Genomic DNA, 18,385 nt, shown 5'->3' with positions numbered 1-18,385 from the left:
AATTACCATCGCCACCACTCCCAAGGTCAACAAATAGTTATGTAACAGAGTATGGAGCCCTGCACTGCTCAAGCAACCACTGTCCACAGAAACGTCAGTCTCCAAAAACAGGAGCTGCACGGGGAGCGACGCCACTCCCAGGGTGAAGTTCAAAGTGCACCACGTAGCATTCCACAAGAGTAACCTCACTCCAAAGGACACCTGGGTGGCTCAACACAGCCGTCACGTCTACCACCCCCAATCAAACCAACCCATGCACGATGCAAATGACGCATGAAATGCACACACAATGCAAAGCCATCAATGATATATCCACATCTATGTCTCGCAAGTAACACATGCAATGGGGGGGGGGGGGAACAATGAAAGAAGCAAACACTATGTTTGAGATAAAAAAAAAATTCTCTTTGCAGTTCAAAAGTTATCATCAGAATATTAACATTTGTATTTGGCAACTTGTTCATTTTTTTATATACGGAGTCAAGTAAAGGCTTGTAGAAGGGCGAGCACACTGAACGCATCAGGACGTAACAGACAAAAACAGATGCAAAATATGCATGCACGGAGAAGGAAACTCCAAGGAGGAAAAACTAGAAAATTAGGAGGAGGGATTTGGGTGGGGTGAACGAGGGTTGAAAAGATCATGGTTTTGGATTGGGGGATGATCTGAGATGGTGGTGAACAGCTGTCTTGAATACCTGGAGGGATGAATGAGATTGAAGAGAATGTTGAAGTTGGTTCTGCAGGTGGGGGGAAAAAAAAAAGAGTAACAAATGAGTGGAGGTGAGCAGTGATCTTGGATTTAGGTAGTTTCACCAGAAGGGGGTTGATGGTGGACTGTATGAGCCCTGCAGAATCCTGGGGAGTGGGGGACAAAGCACAGAAAGAGCAGAGGGTGTAAGACCGAAAAGGAAGAGGTAGAACGTAGGTAGAACACCTACATGTTACTGTGTGTTATGAGTTCGGTTTGTTTCAAAAATCGTGGGATGTTGTGAGTTTTCATCGACCTTGTCTTACCAGGTTCCTTGAGGCCTTCCCATCCTTCCCCCTCTTGGTGTACGATCGTTTTTATTTGTATTCTCTCCCTATTACCTTCAATTCCTACTTTCCCAACATCCCCCATCCCTCTTGACCAAACACTCTGTTTCTTGTCTTAAATCCAAAACAAAAAAAAACAAAACAAACAAAAAAACTACCTTTCTCCGTGCATACCCACGAGTCCCAATCCTTCTTCTTCCTCCTCTAATTCTTCTTCTTCCTCCTGCTGGCACATCATCTTTATTCCACTTGAGCTGACCCACTCTCACCATTACCTTCATGATTTCTTCCTATAATCTTCCATTCCCGAATCTTACCTATTCTTCAAAAATCCATCAAAAATTAATAATTTTCCCGGATCCTTTTGATCCCCTCTCTCTTGTCGGGTTGTCGGCGACTAAACCGTCTCCCCCACCAGGTTTTCTGGTGAGGAGGGTGTTTGGATATGGACACCCAGCAGGATTAAAAACAAAACCTGTCAAAGGGCAGAGGAGCTCCTTGTGAGCCAACGGCCATCCATATCTAGTGCCCAACTGTGTCTGCGGACGTCCTCCTGCAGTTGGGTCACTTCTTATTAGGAGGTTGGTGGCAGGATTTGCACTCCGGCCACCGTAAAACCCTTCATTCCGCAAAACGCAAAAACGCAAAAAAATCTGAAAAGCAACTCCGTGGGAGTACCTCCTGTGCAGCTTCCCTTCGCAGGGCAGCTCACCGGATGACGGGATTGGGACAAAGCCTTTGGGACCCCCAATCTTTGATAGGAGGGAAACCACGGGGTAACATCCCTGGGTCAGATTGCGGGAGAGTGTGTCGGAGTGGTGCTGAGGTGTCGTCCACCAGACGGCGGTCTCCTTGGGTTAACCTGAGGCGGTCCCTTCGGGTGGGTGCCTGGAATGTCCTATCCCTAAGAGAGGATGATCACAGGTCTCTGTTATCATCTGAGCTCAAGCATTTGGACATCGGGATTGCAGCTCTCTCTGAGGTTCGGAGACCGGATTGCGGCGAGATAATGGTGGGTGGCTACACCTACTATTGGTCTGGTCGCTCTGATGGTTACCATGCCCAAGGAGTTGCTGTAGCTGTGTCCAATAAGTTGACCCCAATGATAATTGAGGTAACACCGGTCAACGAGCGTATTATGAGATTAAGGATTCGTCACTCCTTAGGTGTCATTTCCCTGGTCTCTGTTTATGCTCCGACTGAGGCGAGTGATCTCACCGTGAAGGATGCATTCTACGCCACACTCGAGTCTGTGGTTGATCAGTGCCCCAGACGAGATACACTTCTAGTCTTGGGGGATTTCAATGCATCGACTGGAACTGATAGAGACGGTTATGAGGTGTGTGTTGGTCCCCATGGGTCAGGAACTATGAACCAGAATAGCACTAAGTTCCTTGACTTTGCAAGAAGTCATGGACTTAGGGTGGCTGGTTCATGGTTTCAGCGCCCACAAGCTCATTGCTGGACTTGGTATTCCAACGCTGGCGGTGTGGCAAAGGAGATTGACCATGTCCTCATTGACGGTCGTTGGAGGATGATCCAGAACTGCAGGGTCTACCAGAGTGCTCAGTTCCTCAATACTGACCACAGGCTTGTTGTAGCAACTCTAAAGCTGCACCTTAAATCCTGGAGAATGGTACCATCCCAGCCGAGGCTGGATGTTGCCAAGCTCAGGGATGAGAGAGTAGCTGAGGAGTTTGCGAACAGGCTGAGTGGACACTTGGGGGGTCTGGGTGCTTTGGGGGGTCCTGAAGAGTTGTGGAGCGCCTTCAAGACCACCGTCCTTGATGTTGCCGGTGGATGCCTTGGAGCTCACTGCAGGGCAAAGAAGAATTTTGTCTCTCAAGGGACACTGGATACCATTGACCAGAGTCGCAGGGCCAGGCTGAATGGCAGAGCTGAGCTGTTCAGGGAGCTGAGGCGTAAAACTGTACGTGCACTGAGGGTGGACAAGGAGGCCTATGTGCGAGGAATCTGTGAGGGGGTAGAGCATCACCTGTGGACAGGTGATTCTCGTCCCGGTTACAGGGGAATTCGCGCATTACGTTCATCCAAGCCCATCCCTCGGAGCACTACAGTTCGAGCAGAGAGTGGTAGGCTCTTGACAGAGGAGTCTGAAGTGAAGGCCCGCTGGGCCAGTTACTTTGAGCGGTTGTACCAGGCTAATCCCTCAACTGTCGAGTTGGATGTCAAGGGTGTTACAATCCCTGTTGCTGACCCTCGAATCAACTGTGGTCCACCTACGCTTGTGGAAACATGGGCTGCGGTGAACCAGTTGAAATGGGGCAGAGCTCCAGGGATCTGTGGCATCCATGCCGAACTTCTCAAGGCTGGTGGAAATGCTGCACTCGTGTCGTTGCATGCAGTGTTGTGCTCTGCCTGGAACACAGGCATCATCCCAACTGACTGGAAGAGGGGCCTTGTTGTCCCTCTCTGCAAAAGGAAGGGTGATCGCCAAGACTGCAACAACTACCGAGGGGTGACGCAGCTCTCAGTGCCGGGCAAGGTCTTTGCTCGGATAATTCTCGATAGGGTTCGCCACCATCTGCTTGAGCACCAGCGTCCAGAGCAGTCAGGCTTTACACCAAAGAGGTCAACGATTGACCGTATCCTTGCACTTCGTGTCCTCACCGAACGCAGACGAGAGTTTCGGCAGGGGCTGCTTGCAGCCTTTGTTGATCTCTGTAAAGCATTCGATTCAGTCAATCGGGATGTCCTCTGGAGGATTCTTGGTCTTCGTGGGGTGCCACCAAAACTGATCGATCTGATGTCTGAACTCTACTCTGGTACTGAGAGTGCTGTGAAGTGTGGTGGTACCATCTCTGACTTATTTCCAGTTGTTACTGGAGTTCGTCAGGGATGTGTACTTGCCCCCACACTTTTCATCACTTGTATGGACTGGATTTTAGGGAAGATGTCGGAGAGATCAAGCTGCGGTGCGTCATTTGGGAATGTCAAGATCTCGGACCTTGACTTTGAAGATGATGCAGTCATCTTTGCGGAGACTTTAGACATCCTCTTGGGGGCCCTCGAGGTGCTGAATGAGGAGTCGGAGCCGTTGGGATTACGGGTTTCTTGGGTCAAAACTAAGATCCAGGCTTTCGGTGACATCTTGGATGCTGCTGTCCTGTCTGTGTCTGTTTGTGGTGAGGATCTTGAGGTCATGGAGAGATTCACTTACCTTGGCAGTGATATTCATGTCTCTGCTGGCTGCGAGTCAGAGGTCAATAGACGTCTGGGTCGGGCCTGGGGAGTCATGGATTCACTGGATCATGGGGTGTGGCGCTGCCGGTACCTGTGCGGGAGGACGAAAGTCTGAGTCTTCAGGTCCTTGGTACTTCCAGTCTTGCTCTATGGGTGCGAGACTTGGACTCTGACCAAGGATCTGAGATGGAGACTTAATTCCTTTGGTACCAGGTCTCTTCGGAGAATCCTTGGCTATCGCTGGTCGGATTTTGTGTCCAACGAGCGGTTGCTGAGAGAGACTCGGATGAGATTTGTTACCTGCATAGTCCGTGAGCGTCAGTTGCGGCTGTATGGACATGTGGCTCGTTTTCCTGACTCTGATCCTGCTCACCAGATTCTCTCAGCGAGGGAGTCTCATGAGTGGAGGAGGCCAGTGGGTCGACCACGTGCCTCATGGTTGCAACAGGTTGACCATCATCTCAAGGAGATGGGGATGGGCCTGGCATCTGCCTGGGGGATGGCCAGACGGAGGCCCCTGGAGTACCGGCGGAAAGTGGACGCAGCGACGTGCTGTTCTGGCACATGCTCCCAGACCTGACCTGACCTGACCTGACCTTTTGATCGAAACACCTGAAACCACGTGTCTTCTCCCCACCCCCTTCCTGATACGTTTTATCGACCCAGCAGCTTCACTCTGCGTTTACCGTTCCAAATTCACCACACACCTCCACGATTTTACTTCAACCTTTCCTTTCCCGAATGTTATGCAATCCTTATTTAAAATAAATCAATAAATAATTTCACTTTTGACTATACACCTACCGAAGCCATGTGATCTGTTTACACCCCCTGCTTTTACCGATTCAAATTCGCCATTCACCTCACAATTTTTTCTACAACATTTCCATGACCCAATCTGATAAAAACTCTCTCAAATAATAATAATAATAATTATGATTATAATTATAATTATAATAGTAATAAAAACGATCTCTTATAATGCTTCATCTTCCTCTTTCACACATGTGGTTCTCTTTTCTGTATCATAATGAACTACTCTTCTACTATATGTACAGACTGCTCTCAATTCGACCTCTCCTTCATTCCTTGCCAAAAAATCCAACTGTTATAACGTTTCTTCTCTCTATTCTCTTAATTCGCCTTTAATGCATCCATCAAGAAACGTGTTTAATCACATCTCGAACCTAAAAATAAAAAAAAACAGTTTGCAGTGAATGCTCGCATTCCATCCACCATTCTTTTTTTCCAACTTCAGTGCCAACTCAACCTTCTCACCCCTCACTCTAAAAGCAACCATCCCACTCTTCTCCCTCCAAGCCTCCCTCTCACCTTTCTCAAAAACTCCCCCCTCATCTTTCTCCCGCAACTGTCCCCACTCACCCTTCTCCTTCCATTCACCCCCCCTCACTCACAATTCTCAAAGTTTCCACCCCTTACATCCACAAAGCTGCCTCCTTCCACTGCCCTCTCACCTCCATCTCATCACTCCACCTCCTCAAATCCTCAACTGCCTTCTTCCCCCTCTCTTGCCCCCCTACCCTCTCCCACAGGACCACAGAGCCTTTTCTCCTCCTGATCCGGCCACCTCCTCCTAACTATTCTGCAATCCCCCACACTCTTTCAACAACTCTCCTTACCTCCCCCCCCACCTCCTCCCTTGTCCTAACAAATCCCCCTCCCCTCCCATCCGCTGCACCCAAAGCCTCTTCCGCAACCTCTTCATTAACAATGTGGATCTCAAATATCCGGGGCCTTCACTCAAACCTTACAGATCTTTCCATACAGGTTGCCACTGACAAACCAGACATAATCTGCCGAACAGAAACTTTCCTCCCTCTCCATGCACTGCCCTGACTCCCCAACAACCCCAGAAATACCTTTGGCTACGGCTTCCCCTCCACTCCCACCCCATGTTTATATGTGTACTGTACCATCCACCAAATAGTGATGACTCCACTTACACCTCACTATCCGAAAACATGGACCAACTTCTATCTTCTCATCGAAACTCTCTCTTCCTCATATGTGGCGACTTCAATTGTCATCATGCCAGTTGGCTCAGTGTGGGTACCTCTCTCACCTGTCATGGCACTTCAGCAAAAGCTTTCTGAGACTCATTGGGACTGAATCAATCGGTCAATTTCCTGACTCATATTTCAAACAATGGCACTCCATCTCTTCTGGATCTGATTTTGACAAATTTCCTAGAAAATATCTGCTGCTCTTCCTTTGCTCCAATCGGTTCTTCTGACCACATCCTTGTCAAAGTGAACATCTCTCTGGCTGTTATCAGAGAACCTCCTCAGTGCCGTCGAGTCTGGCATTTCACTCAAGCCGACTGGCAGGGTCTCCTCGCAGCCATCAAACTTACAGACTGGTCTCCCATCGCTACTTTCTCCAACATCAACTCATCCTGGGAATTCTTTCAAAGAAACTTGCTCTCCCTCATGCACACAGATTTATCCTCTCTCGTCTTCAGTTGTCCTACCCTTCCTCCCGCCCATGGTTCACTGAAGCTTGTGGTGAGGCAGTTGTCCTGAAACAACTTGCCTTTGCCTCATGGAAAGCAAACCCAACTTAGTGCAATCTCAGTTCCTTCCACAAAGCTCGGAACAAGTGTGTATCTACCCTCAGGAGAGCCAGAAAACAACATCTTTCTCATCTCAAGTCTGAACTCTCAAACCACTCTCCCTCCTCCAAATCCTGGTGGCGTCTAATCAAATCTGTTTCTGGTGTATGTTCCCCCTCCATCCCCTCCCGAACTTCAAATGGCTGCACTGCTGATACCGCACGTGAAAAGCTGAATGCCTAAACTCGGTGTTTGCAGCTAAATCTTGTGTCCAAAACCCATCACTTTCTCTACCCACCTTACCCAGTCGCTCCCCGCTGTCCCTGGACTCTGTGTCCTTTTCTCCTGACAAGGTGGAGAGCTTGCTGTCAAACCTTGACTCAGATTCTGCAACTGGTCCAGATGGCATCAGCCCACATGTCCTAAAAACCTGCTCCTCTGTGCTAGCTCACCCTCTCTCTGTTCTATTCACCCTCTCATTTGCTCAAGGTGATCTGTCATCTGCTTGGAAATCAGCAAACATCACTGCCCTGCAAAAAAAGGTGCAAAAACAGATCCCTGCAACTTCAGACCAATCAGCCTTCTCCCAATCATCAGCAATATTATGGAATCCATCATCGCTTCAGACATTAAATCCTTCCGCTTCTCCAATGGCCTGATTTCTGATCATAAATTTGGTTTCAGACCAGGTCATTCTACCCTGGATATGCTGTTTCTGCTCTCCCAACAATGGATGGAGATCCTCATTGCCGGACATGAAATCGGAGCCATATCCCAAGACATATCGCGTGCTTTTGACACGGTCTGGCACCCTGTCCTACTCACCAAACTCTCTTCCTATGGTATCCAAGGCCATCTCCACTCATGGCTCGCAGACTTCCTCTCCTGTCACAGTCAACGTGTTGCCCTAAATGGAGTTCTTTCATCCCCACCATGTCCAGGCTGAAGTTCCTCAAGGTAGTGTTCTGGGCCCTGTTCTTTTTCTGGTTTTCATGAACGATCTCTCTGACTCTCTGGAAAATCCTCTTTATCTTTTTGCTGATGACTCCACCCTCTGCTGTACAATCTGTAATCCTTCAGACCAGCAAGCAGCAGCTTCTTTGCTCACTCTCGATCTGGGTAAAATCACAAACTGGCCCAATACGTGGAACATGTCTTTCAATCCGGACAAATCTCACACTCTCACGATGTCTCTCCGAAAGGACCATTTGGCAACCCCCCCCTCCATCTACTTCCTCAACAATCCTCTGCCCCCCCCCACCCAATCCACTTCCTCAACAATCCTCTGGAAGAAGTCTCTTCTTTCAAGCTTCTGGGTCTCACTATCTGCCATGATCTTTCGTGGGAGAGCCACATTTCCAACCTGGCCTCCAAAGCCAGTCGCCGACTGGGAATTCTCCGTCATGCAAACTCCTTCCTTGGCCCTCCTGAGCTCCTGACAACATACAAAGCTTTCATCCGCAGCCTGATGGAGAACTGCTCTCCCCTCTGGGCTGGTGCTCCTGCCTCTCCCCTTTCTCGGCTTCACACTGTGGAAACCAAGGCATTTCGGATAATTGGTATCTCCTGTGATGAGGCTGAGTCTTTGGGCCTCTCACTCTCTCACTGCAGGCAAGTCGGTGGTCTTTCTGTCTTCAACAATCTCCTCTCCAGTCTCACTCCCCCTGCTGTGTCTGCAAGTTGTCCCCACCATATTTCTGCATGGCGGTCAAGGTCCGTCAACAACCCCCTTCTGGTAAAACTACCAAAATCACGAATCACTGCTCACCTTCATTATGTCATTCCTCTTTTTTCCCGCCTTTGGAATAAACTCCCTCACTCTTTTCAATCCTATTCTTCCCTCCAGACCTTCAAAACAGCTGTTCACCACCACTTCTTATCTTCCCCCATCCAAATCCTCGATCTTTTCTACCCCCATTAATCCACCCCAAACACACCTCCTTCCAATTCACTGCTTTCCTTCCTGAAAGTCTCTGTAATGTCCATCTTGTATACCCCATGTTCCCTGCCCCATCCCTCTCCCTTCCACAGATCTCCTAATGTCTCTGTTCCCCACTGTTTTGTCCTTCCCACTCCCTCCCCTCTTGTCTCATGCCCCCCTTGTTGTGCGTTGTGTGTTTGCTCTCATACGAGCCTCGACAAGGTATACGTATGGGCTCTCATACGAGCCTCGACTAACCCTAACCCCTAACAAGGTATACAAAAAAAAAAAAGATGACAAGTTTATTTTATGTTGATGTACCAAACTCTCAGAGTGTTGATGCTGCCGAATAAGTTTATTGGCAAGGGTTATACTTTCCTCCATCCTTTATTGGCAAGAATTTGCCATTGCCTTTCGAGCAATGTTTCTCCATCCTTTTAAATGCTGAACATCAAGCAAGGAGGCATAAAGTACCATTTTAAAAAACATAGTTGGTCTGACTTGGTTCAGCTTTGAACCACCAACCTCCCCAACCTTGAAGCCATTCTCAAACCATTATACCACCACCACCAACCTCCCTGACCTTGAACAGATTCTCAAACCATTACACCACCAAGTCTGGTCATCTATAACAAAATCAGCTCAAAAAGTATGGTTTCTTCTTGCTATATCATCAGTACTCTCCAACCCATTATATAATCTTCTCACCTGGCGTAGGTAGATATATCTGGCAGGTGGTGGTGAGACAACAAATATGATGGCCTTGAAGCAAAGCAGGATTACCACCACTCTGAGTCAAATCAATGATCAAAGGTTGGGGTGCATCTCTCAAAGTATACGAGTTAATTTAAACCAGCTTTGAAACAATGGGTGAAGCTCTGGTGGTAATCATTTCCAGTTCACATATGGTTCAAGAACAGACCAGGTTGGTGCAATAACGTCACTTCCTGGATAACTTGCCCAGAGGGTAGACAATGTCTTTGCACAGAATTTTAAGATTAAACTGGTATTTTTATATGGTCTACAATAAAAACTCCACAACAACCTTCAACCACCCTCGTACATGTTGCTCCATTTATATTTTGTCGTTCACACACAAGCTTAATCCATCAGGATCCTTAAATTAATATTTAAATAAACAATTCCTGGGGTATGTTCAATTACCAAGTTTGTTGAAGATCACTTGCCAAGCGGCTTAAGCACTCAAGCAAGAACTCCATTCGAAACTGTTGACGGGGAACGGCTGGATTTTGTTGTATACATAGTTGAGGCTCGTAGAAGAGCTAGTCCACTGAATGGATTAGGATGGAACAGACAAAAACAGGATGCAAAACACACATGCATGGGGTGGACAAGATGAACACAGGTGCAAACTCCAAGGAGGGAAAATTGGAATATTGGAAGGAGGAGGGATTTGGGTGGGGTTAACGAGTGCAGAAAAGATCATGGTTTTGGATTGGGGACGATAAGAGGTGGTGGTGAACAGCAGTTTTGAAGGCCTGGGAGGGAATAATGGGATTGAAAATAGTGTGGGAGTTTATTCCAAAGGTGGGAAAAAAGAGGAATGAGAGAGTGAAGGTGAGCAGTGATTCGTGATTTTGGTAGTTTTACCAGAAGGGGGTTGTTGACAGACCCGGAGCGCCTTGCGGAAATGTGGTGGGGACAAATCGCAGACACAGCAGGGGGGGGGGCAAGACTGGAGAGGAGACGGTAGAAGACAGAAAGACCACTGACCTGCCTGTGGCAGGTCAATATGTTAGATGACATCAAGCTGAGAAAGATGTAAGATAGGGGAGACAGCTCAGAAGGAAGAGCAGTGCTCCATCAAGCTGCAGATGAAGGTATTGTAGGTCTAGGAGTTCAGGTGTGCCAAGGAAAGACTTTGTATGACAGAGGATGCCCAGTCTGCAGCTGGCTTTGGAGGCCAATTTTGAAATGTGGTTTGCCAAAGAAATATTGCTGAACGTGAGACCCAGGAGCTTGAATGACTGAACTTCCTCAAGAAGATTGTGGTAGAAGAAAGAGAGACCCCCGACTTCATCAAGTGGGATGCCAGGAAGAATGCCAGATACGTCAGAGAGACGGCCCTGATCTCATGTCTGATATTGGAGGCTTCCATCCATTGTTGGGAGAGTTGAAGCAGCATGTCCAAGGTGGCATGATCTGGTCTGAAACCAAATTGGTGATCTGAGATGAGGTTGTTGGAGGAAAGGAAGGGTTCCATATCAACTGTGATGATGGATTCCATGACTTTTCTGATGATTGGAAGTAAGCTGACAGGACTGCAGTCGTGAGGATCAGTTTTTGCATGTTTTTTGTGTAATGTAGTGATGTTGGCAGACTTCCAAGCAGAAGGAAGATGATTTAGCGCAACTGATAGGTTAAAAAAAGGCAGACAGAGGATGTGGAAGGGCAGCAGAGCAGGATTTTAGGACAGCTGATGCCATCCAGTCCAGTCGCTGAGTCAGAGTCGAGGGTTGAAGGAACCTTCTCCACCTTCTCAGGTGCAAAACACACAGAGTCCAGGAACAGTTGGGTATGACAGGGATGGATGGGTACTGAGAGTCATGGGTAGCTGCTAGCGAGCTTCTTGGTAACCGTTTGCTTTCACGTTCATAGCTGTTTGCTTGATTCAAAGCAGTCAAGCAAGCACTCCAACGGAACAGGGTTCTTAAGGCCCGGTCACACCTTGACGTTTTAGCCAACGTATGGCGATTTTTGAATTTTTTTCTAAAACGCTGGCACACGTTGAATACGTTATGGGTAAGTTTTGATAACATTGAGAGCACGCTGAAAAACACTGCCATACGTCGTTGTACGTTGGCTTTAAACGTTGTACTTTTTGGTTGTCCTCAAATTTTTTCATGCTTGAAATTTCACGACGTATGCCGGCGTATGACTCACACGTTCCACTACGCTGGCCACAAGTTGTATGCATGGTCTGCGATCGTTGACAGACGTCAACACATGCTACTTGTAAGTTAATCACAAGTTGAGACACGCCGAGGTAATGTTTAGCGTACCCGAAACTTATTTCTAACCTATGATTAACGTGTTGTTGGCACGTTACGCGATCGTTGCCACACGTCGACTGACGTTACTTTTAAGTCACTCATAGGCTGAAAGACGTCGGTATAATGGATCGTCCTTGCGTCAGCGTCCACGGCCACGGCCAGGACACTTATTTGCAGCATTCTTCAAACTTTTCTTCGGCATGACGAGGATGTTCACACTTCGATGTCTTGCTTGGCTATGATTCCAATTGTCCATCGGCAGCGTCTATTTAAAATAGTCGAGTTGGAGCGTTTTAACACGTTCAGAAGAAACGCTTCAAATTTCCAAACCCCAGCGTCAAAAAACAAAGGCGAGTGACAGCAATTTAAATCGTTCATTGTAAACAATGAAAATAGCTGAGTGGTACCGTTTAAAAGTCGTTGAGTGTTAAAAAAATCCAATTGTTGAGCGCAAGCGTCGACTTTCAATAGTGGAGATGCAGCCATTTAAATCGTTGAGTGGCAGCCTATGAATAGCAAACCCCACGTCACCGGCAAAGATAAACTGCCGCACGATATGGATAAGTTAGGCTATCGTTGGGCATAGTTTGTGAACGCCGGCTTCACGATAATTATTCGTTGGTATATCGTATCTATAAGTAATCAAAGCGCTCTATGCACATTATTAGTTCATTGTGCATTTGTCCAACCTGTTATGAATAGACCTAAATCGTAAAAACAAGCTATAGCTCATTGTTGAAAAAGCCCCATAAAAAAATTAGCCGCGAAGAACTTCGAGCAATGGTGAAAAGATGTCTCCTACCCGTGGACACGCGGACGCAAGGAGGATCCATCATAACCCACACTCTCCCCCTCACACTCACCTACTACTGCCAACATGAACAAACTACTACTAATACTGATACTGATACTGTTACTGCTGACATGGACATCGACTCAAAAAGGACTCGAAAACACTGTTGGGTTCCCCTTTTATGAACACCATTTTTATATACCAATTCCCAAAACCGCTGGGAACATGTCTTGATATGGCAGTTGTAAGCTAGAAACACGTTCATTTATTTTTTTTGTCGACCGGAAGACGTCATTGGAATACATCTACATACGTCGATGTGTGTTGGGACTACGTAAAGAATTGGTTCAAAGCACGTCAGACATAAGTTAGAAATAAGTTTTGCGTAAAAAAGACATTACCGCGACGTGTTTCGACTTATGAGTAGCTTATAAGTAGCCTTTGTGGACGTGTGTAAGCGTCCGCATATCGTGTGTAAAACTTATCCCCATCGCATGTGGAACGTGTGTCATACGCCGAGTACGTCGTAAAATTTTGAACATGTTTAAAATTTCTTGACGTACTCTACTTACTACGACGTATGATAGCGTACTTTAGCGTTCTACTCACGTATACCAAACTTACTCATACCGTATTTGACGTGCCCCAACGTTTTCGACACATTTTTCTTCGGTCGGCATACGCTGGCAAGATCGCCAAGGTGTGACCGCGATGTTCACACTTCCATTTCTACGGCAGTTATGATTCGAATCGTTGTGCGTCAGCCTTTTAATAGGCTACGTCACGACATCGTCGGCGATGCGTGCAACGCGCTATGCCTAAGTTAGACTATCGTTGGGCATAGGTTGTGTAGGCTGACAACAGGTTCAGCATTCGTTGGTATAAGTTATCTATAACACAACGAAACGTTCTGTGTACGTTACCAATGCGTTATACATAAGACCAAGTCGCTATGAATACGTCCGAATCTTTAAAAAAAAACATCAAAAGTTCAACGTAAGCCAGCGTTTTACATACATTTTAATACGTTGCCATTGCTGGCTAAAACGTCAAGGTGTGACCGGGCCTTTAGCACCGCTAATAACGTGGTGGGCTCCATGTAAACAATAGTCATGGTGCTCGAGCAAATGTTGGCCGGGCTGTCATTTTCATTTTTATTCCAACCTCTTGTGACAATTTCCCCAAATTAATTTGTTGCTTTCGTAGCGATTACAGAGTATGGAGGAAGAGGGAAAGATAGATAAAGAAATGTGGAGTCAGAAGGAGTAGCCCCCCCTGACAAGCTTATCTGTGGACCCAAACATTGTGTATTTTGGGGGTGGAGGGAGGGTTTGTACGTTTGTAGACCTTGAAGAATTAGGATGAAAAGTCAAAGTAATAATTAAAGCATGAAATGCACGTTTCAATAACATTATGTATACATAACAGGGGTACGCCTCTGAATATTTCATTGGTTGTTGTATTATATAATAATACGCTTATTCATCCGTCCGTCCATAACATTCCGTTCCAACCACCAGTTGGACAGCTTGCCTGACCACCCATAATTTCAACCTGAAGTAACGATCATACGGCTGCCATGTTGGTGCTTCCTGTTATGTCAAGCCAAAGACATCTCCAGAGCTGTCATATTCACAATCGCCATACCCTCCTTCTAAGTTTTCCCTTCAGTGTAAAACGACCAAAGGACCAGTTAAAAGAATGCCGATCAGCGTCACAGGCCTTGGTAAGATTGGCCTCAGAGATCGAGGCAGCGGTCTGTTGCCTTTTTCAACACCCAAATAACTACGTGACATTCTCCCGAGCAGGGCAAACACCCACGTCATCATAAAAGGTCTTTGTCCGAGGTCATTATTTACTTTTGACGATGTGTATTTCACAATTAACCTTCTGATGGTCACGTATCGTTTCCGCATATCTCACGGGATTGTGAGTTGGACAGGTGACAGTGATGAGGCATAATACTGGATATCGGAGTTTTTTAAATCATGGTTTCGGTGAAGTCGCTGATAGCTTGATCGGGGAGGGGAAAGTGTTAAATGTTGCACTGTTTGGATGCGAAGATGACTGCATGCTTTTATGAGCGGGAGGAGGGAGAGGAGGGGAGGACAGGTTTGGGATTGGGAGGGGAAGGCCGGAGTGGTGGCGGCGGGGGGGGGGGTGGAGAGCAAATATGGGACAGAGTTGGGAGGTTGAGGACTTTCGGTGGGTGAAGAGGGGGTTTGAAGAATTGAGGAAGGGAGTTGATTGTGTAATGTCCACAGATTGGCATGTTACATCAGCGCTGTGAGCTAATGGTTGTTCACACTGTTGCTTTACAACAACTATACTGGTTTACGGTGCCCCTCCTGTTTTATAGCACTCCCGCCATTTTGTGAGCCTGATGATTAAAAGTTGTGAGTTTGATTACACTGACCTACGTAGTCGTGTCCTGTCTCTAACACAGCAGATTGATGCCTTAGGGCTGGAAGGGATAGGGTGATGATGTTGGGGGCTTGGGGGGGGGGGTTGAGGTCTTCTGGTGGGGGTGGGGAGGAAGGGGGTTTGAAGGCTTGGGGTGGGGAGAGGATTGACGCCTGAGGTTTGGGAGCAGGAGGGTGAGGAGTTGGGGTTGGGAGGTTGAAGACGGGGTTTGTGAGGGGTGGGAGAGTTGAGACCTTGAAGACACATTTTACATTGCGTTGGTGTTCCACAGGTCCCTTGCTCGTGATTTTGAATCCCACGATACAGCGGCCATTTTTGCTAACATAACGAAGCAACTCTCTTAATCGCTTGCTCTACTTGCCTAGCAGCTAGGTGAGCGGCATGCAGACGATTGATACCAAACGATTGCCTTGGAAAGCGATAGTAAGCCGCTTCCTAACGGAACATACCACAGGTGGGGTGCTGCATTGCGAAGCACGCCGTCCTTCAGAAGAACCTGAAACCAGCAGTTCTCTAAAATCGCAGGGATTTCGAGAATACAATCATTTCTTGAAGAGTCGGGATACACATGTGAATTTTTTTTTATAATTTAAGGGCCTGCATGCGGAGTTAATAGTTAATGGGATGTGGAGATCATGCGGACATGATGGACAAACGACGTTTTATTGGACAGTATTTGTACATCGTCACAGTACTTTTAATTTAATTCTTCTATCTGCTTTCGTTGCAGAACTCTACCCGTGAATCAGTGGAAACTGAATGATGCTGCTGCTGCTGCTGCTGCTGCTGCTGCTGCAACTGCTGCAACCCTCCCAATAATTCCCACCTTCTTGTGAAGCCGGCCAGAAAAGTTTTTGGCTCGAATCTTTAAATGAACCAGCTGGCCAGGCCTGTTTGTATTACTCACCCTAACCCAGGCCTGACATCAGACAGTAATTAGAAACCAGCGATAGCTCCCCCACTCATCACAAATCACACCACGGCATCTTTAACCTTCGGTAACTCATCCTCGCAGACTGGACATCCGGCTTAACGTGCACCTGATGGATGGTGCCCTGTGAAAGCACCAATCCAACAATTTGTACAATCGGTTTGGGAATCGAACCCAGGTACATGACCACTGCACCATCGTGTCGGACAACTGTTAAACTCACCGTGTCCGGAATCGAACAAAATTGGAATTAAATAATTATTAGGGAATCATTGATAACGTGTTCACGAAAACAAAAAAACGATCTGATCGATGAAACAATTGACAGATTCTGCCTCGTTGAATATGCACAGTGTTTACAAACTTTACAAAACATAACTTGATGAACACACAGCACATGACCTCTTTATAGTCCCTTCCCATCCAGATGAAAAACGAACACTTCGTGCGACGAAAGTACAACAAAGTTAGGAAAAGGCAGATGTGGGTGAAAGTTTGGGAGTTTGTAAGTTTCAAGATGAACTTTCGTCCGTTAAAAGTGCTCCGGATGAGTGTTCGTCCCCCACCTGTGACGTAACTTGAAGATGACCTCGGTTCTTAATTCTGGAACCTCGTTCCCGGTGACCCGATTCCCCCCCGCAAGCAGTCAGATGTGGGATGGACAGAGCGCCGGATGAATCCCCAAGTGCGCAGCAAGATTGAAACGCAGTCCGAGTTCCAGGTTCGCTACCGGCGGGTCGTGCGAGATGGACTCGCAAAGGAAGCCATAGCGAGCGAGAAAAAATAACGTCCCGCCTTCTCTTGCATCCTTGTGCACAGGCGGCGCAGCTTGGGAGGGGGGGGGGCGTTCTTCGAGACCCCCTGTTCATATACATTTCAGTTGTTGTCCACCAGGGGTACTTTCACAAGGAGCTGGAGATGGAGGTGGTGGCCATTTCGGTTCAGTGGTTTAATTAAAGTCGTCTGGGTTGACATGAGTTTGTGGTTCAGCGAAGCCGGACAGCTCAGTTGGTTGTGAATCATTCTGATACGTCTGCTCCTCGGTTCGATTCCTGGTGATGTTATAAAGTTATGCCAGCAGGGGGCGTTGCATCGCCGAGTAGGCTGCCCTTCAGGAGAAAGCTGTCTTCTGAGAACTGGAAAGATCTTGTGATTGATTTGGATAAATATATCATCGCCACAAGGACACTGCCATTGGGTCAAAAGGAGATGTGCAAGTGTGTAGAAAATGATTTTACCATGGTACGACTAAAATGATTAATTTTACTATGGTACTTCCAAAATGATTAAATTTTACCATGGTACTTCCAAAATGATTTAATTTTACCATGGTATTTCCAAAATGATTTAATTTTACCATGGTACTTCCGAAATGATTAATTTTACCATGGTACCACCAAAATGATTAATTTCACCATGGTACGGCCAAAATGATTAAATTTACTATGGTTTGACAAAAATGATTAATTTTATCATGGTATGACCAAAATGATTTAATTTTACCATGGTACTACCATAATGATTAATTTTACCATGGTACAGCCAAAATGATTAAATTTACCATGGTATGACCAAAATGATTAATTTTACCATGATACCACCAAAATGATTAATTTACCATGGTACGACCAAAATGATTTCATTTTACCATGGTACTACCAAAATGATTAATTTTACCATGGTACCACCAAAATGATTAATTTCACCATGGTACGGCCAAAATGATTAAATTTACTATGGTTTGACAAAAATGATTAATTTTATCATGGTATGACCAAAATGATTTAATTTTACCATGGTACTACCATAATGATTAATTTTACCATGGTACAGCCAAAATGATTAAATTTACCATGGTATGACCAAAATGATTAATTTTACCATGATACCACCAAAATGATTAATTTACCATGGTACGACCAAAATGATTTCATTTTACCATGGTACTACCAAAATGATTAATTTTACCATGGTACTACCAAAATGATTAATTTTACCAGGGTACGGCAAAAATGATTAAATTTACCATGGTACGACCAAAATGATTGATCTTATCATGGTACGACCAAAATGATATTACCATGGTAGGACCAAAATGCATTTACCATGGTACAAGCAAAATTCTTTTACCATGGTACGACCAAAATGCTTCTACCATGGTACGACCAAAATGAGTAATTTTACCATGGTATTACCAAAATGATTAATTTTATCGTGGTATGACCAAAATGATTAATTTTACCATGGTTCGTCCAAAATTATTTTACCATGGAACGACCAAAATGCTTTTACCATGGTACGACCAAAATGGTTTCAGCATGGTACTACCAAAATGCTTTTACCATGGTACGACCAAGATGATTAATTTTCCCATGGTACGACCAAAATTATTTTACCATGGTATTACCAAAATGATTAATTTTATCGTGGTATAACCAAAATGATTAATTTTACCATGGTATGACCAAAATAATTAATTTTTCCATGA

General features: G+C 46.0%; 1 protein-coding gene across 8 annotated transcripts in view; it reads right to left on the bottom strand.

Annotated features, from left to right (window-relative positions):
* LOC147012715 (uncharacterized) overlaps positions 1-16,739 on the bottom strand; it is a 286,616-nt gene extending 269,877 nt beyond the window's left edge. For all 8 annotated transcript variants that reach the window (XM_085853811.1, XM_085853813.1, XM_085853814.1 and 5 more), the window contains exon 1: positions 16,464-16,739. The gene's annotated coding sequence lies outside the window, so the exon portion shown is untranslated. The remainder of the gene's footprint in view (positions 1-16,463) is intronic.
* Positions 16,740-18,385: the final 1,646 nt, after the last annotated feature.

Source organism: Eptatretus burgeri, chromosome 14, assembly GCF_056783735.1.
Source record: "Eptatretus burgeri isolate ZD-2024b chromosome 14, Ebu_testis_v1, whole genome shotgun sequence".
Taxonomy (NCBI): Eukaryota; Metazoa; Chordata; class Myxini; order Myxiniformes; family Myxinidae; genus Eptatretus; species Eptatretus burgeri.
Note: the sequence above shows the minus strand (reverse complement) of the source record. Positions and strands in the feature narration are given on the sequence as shown.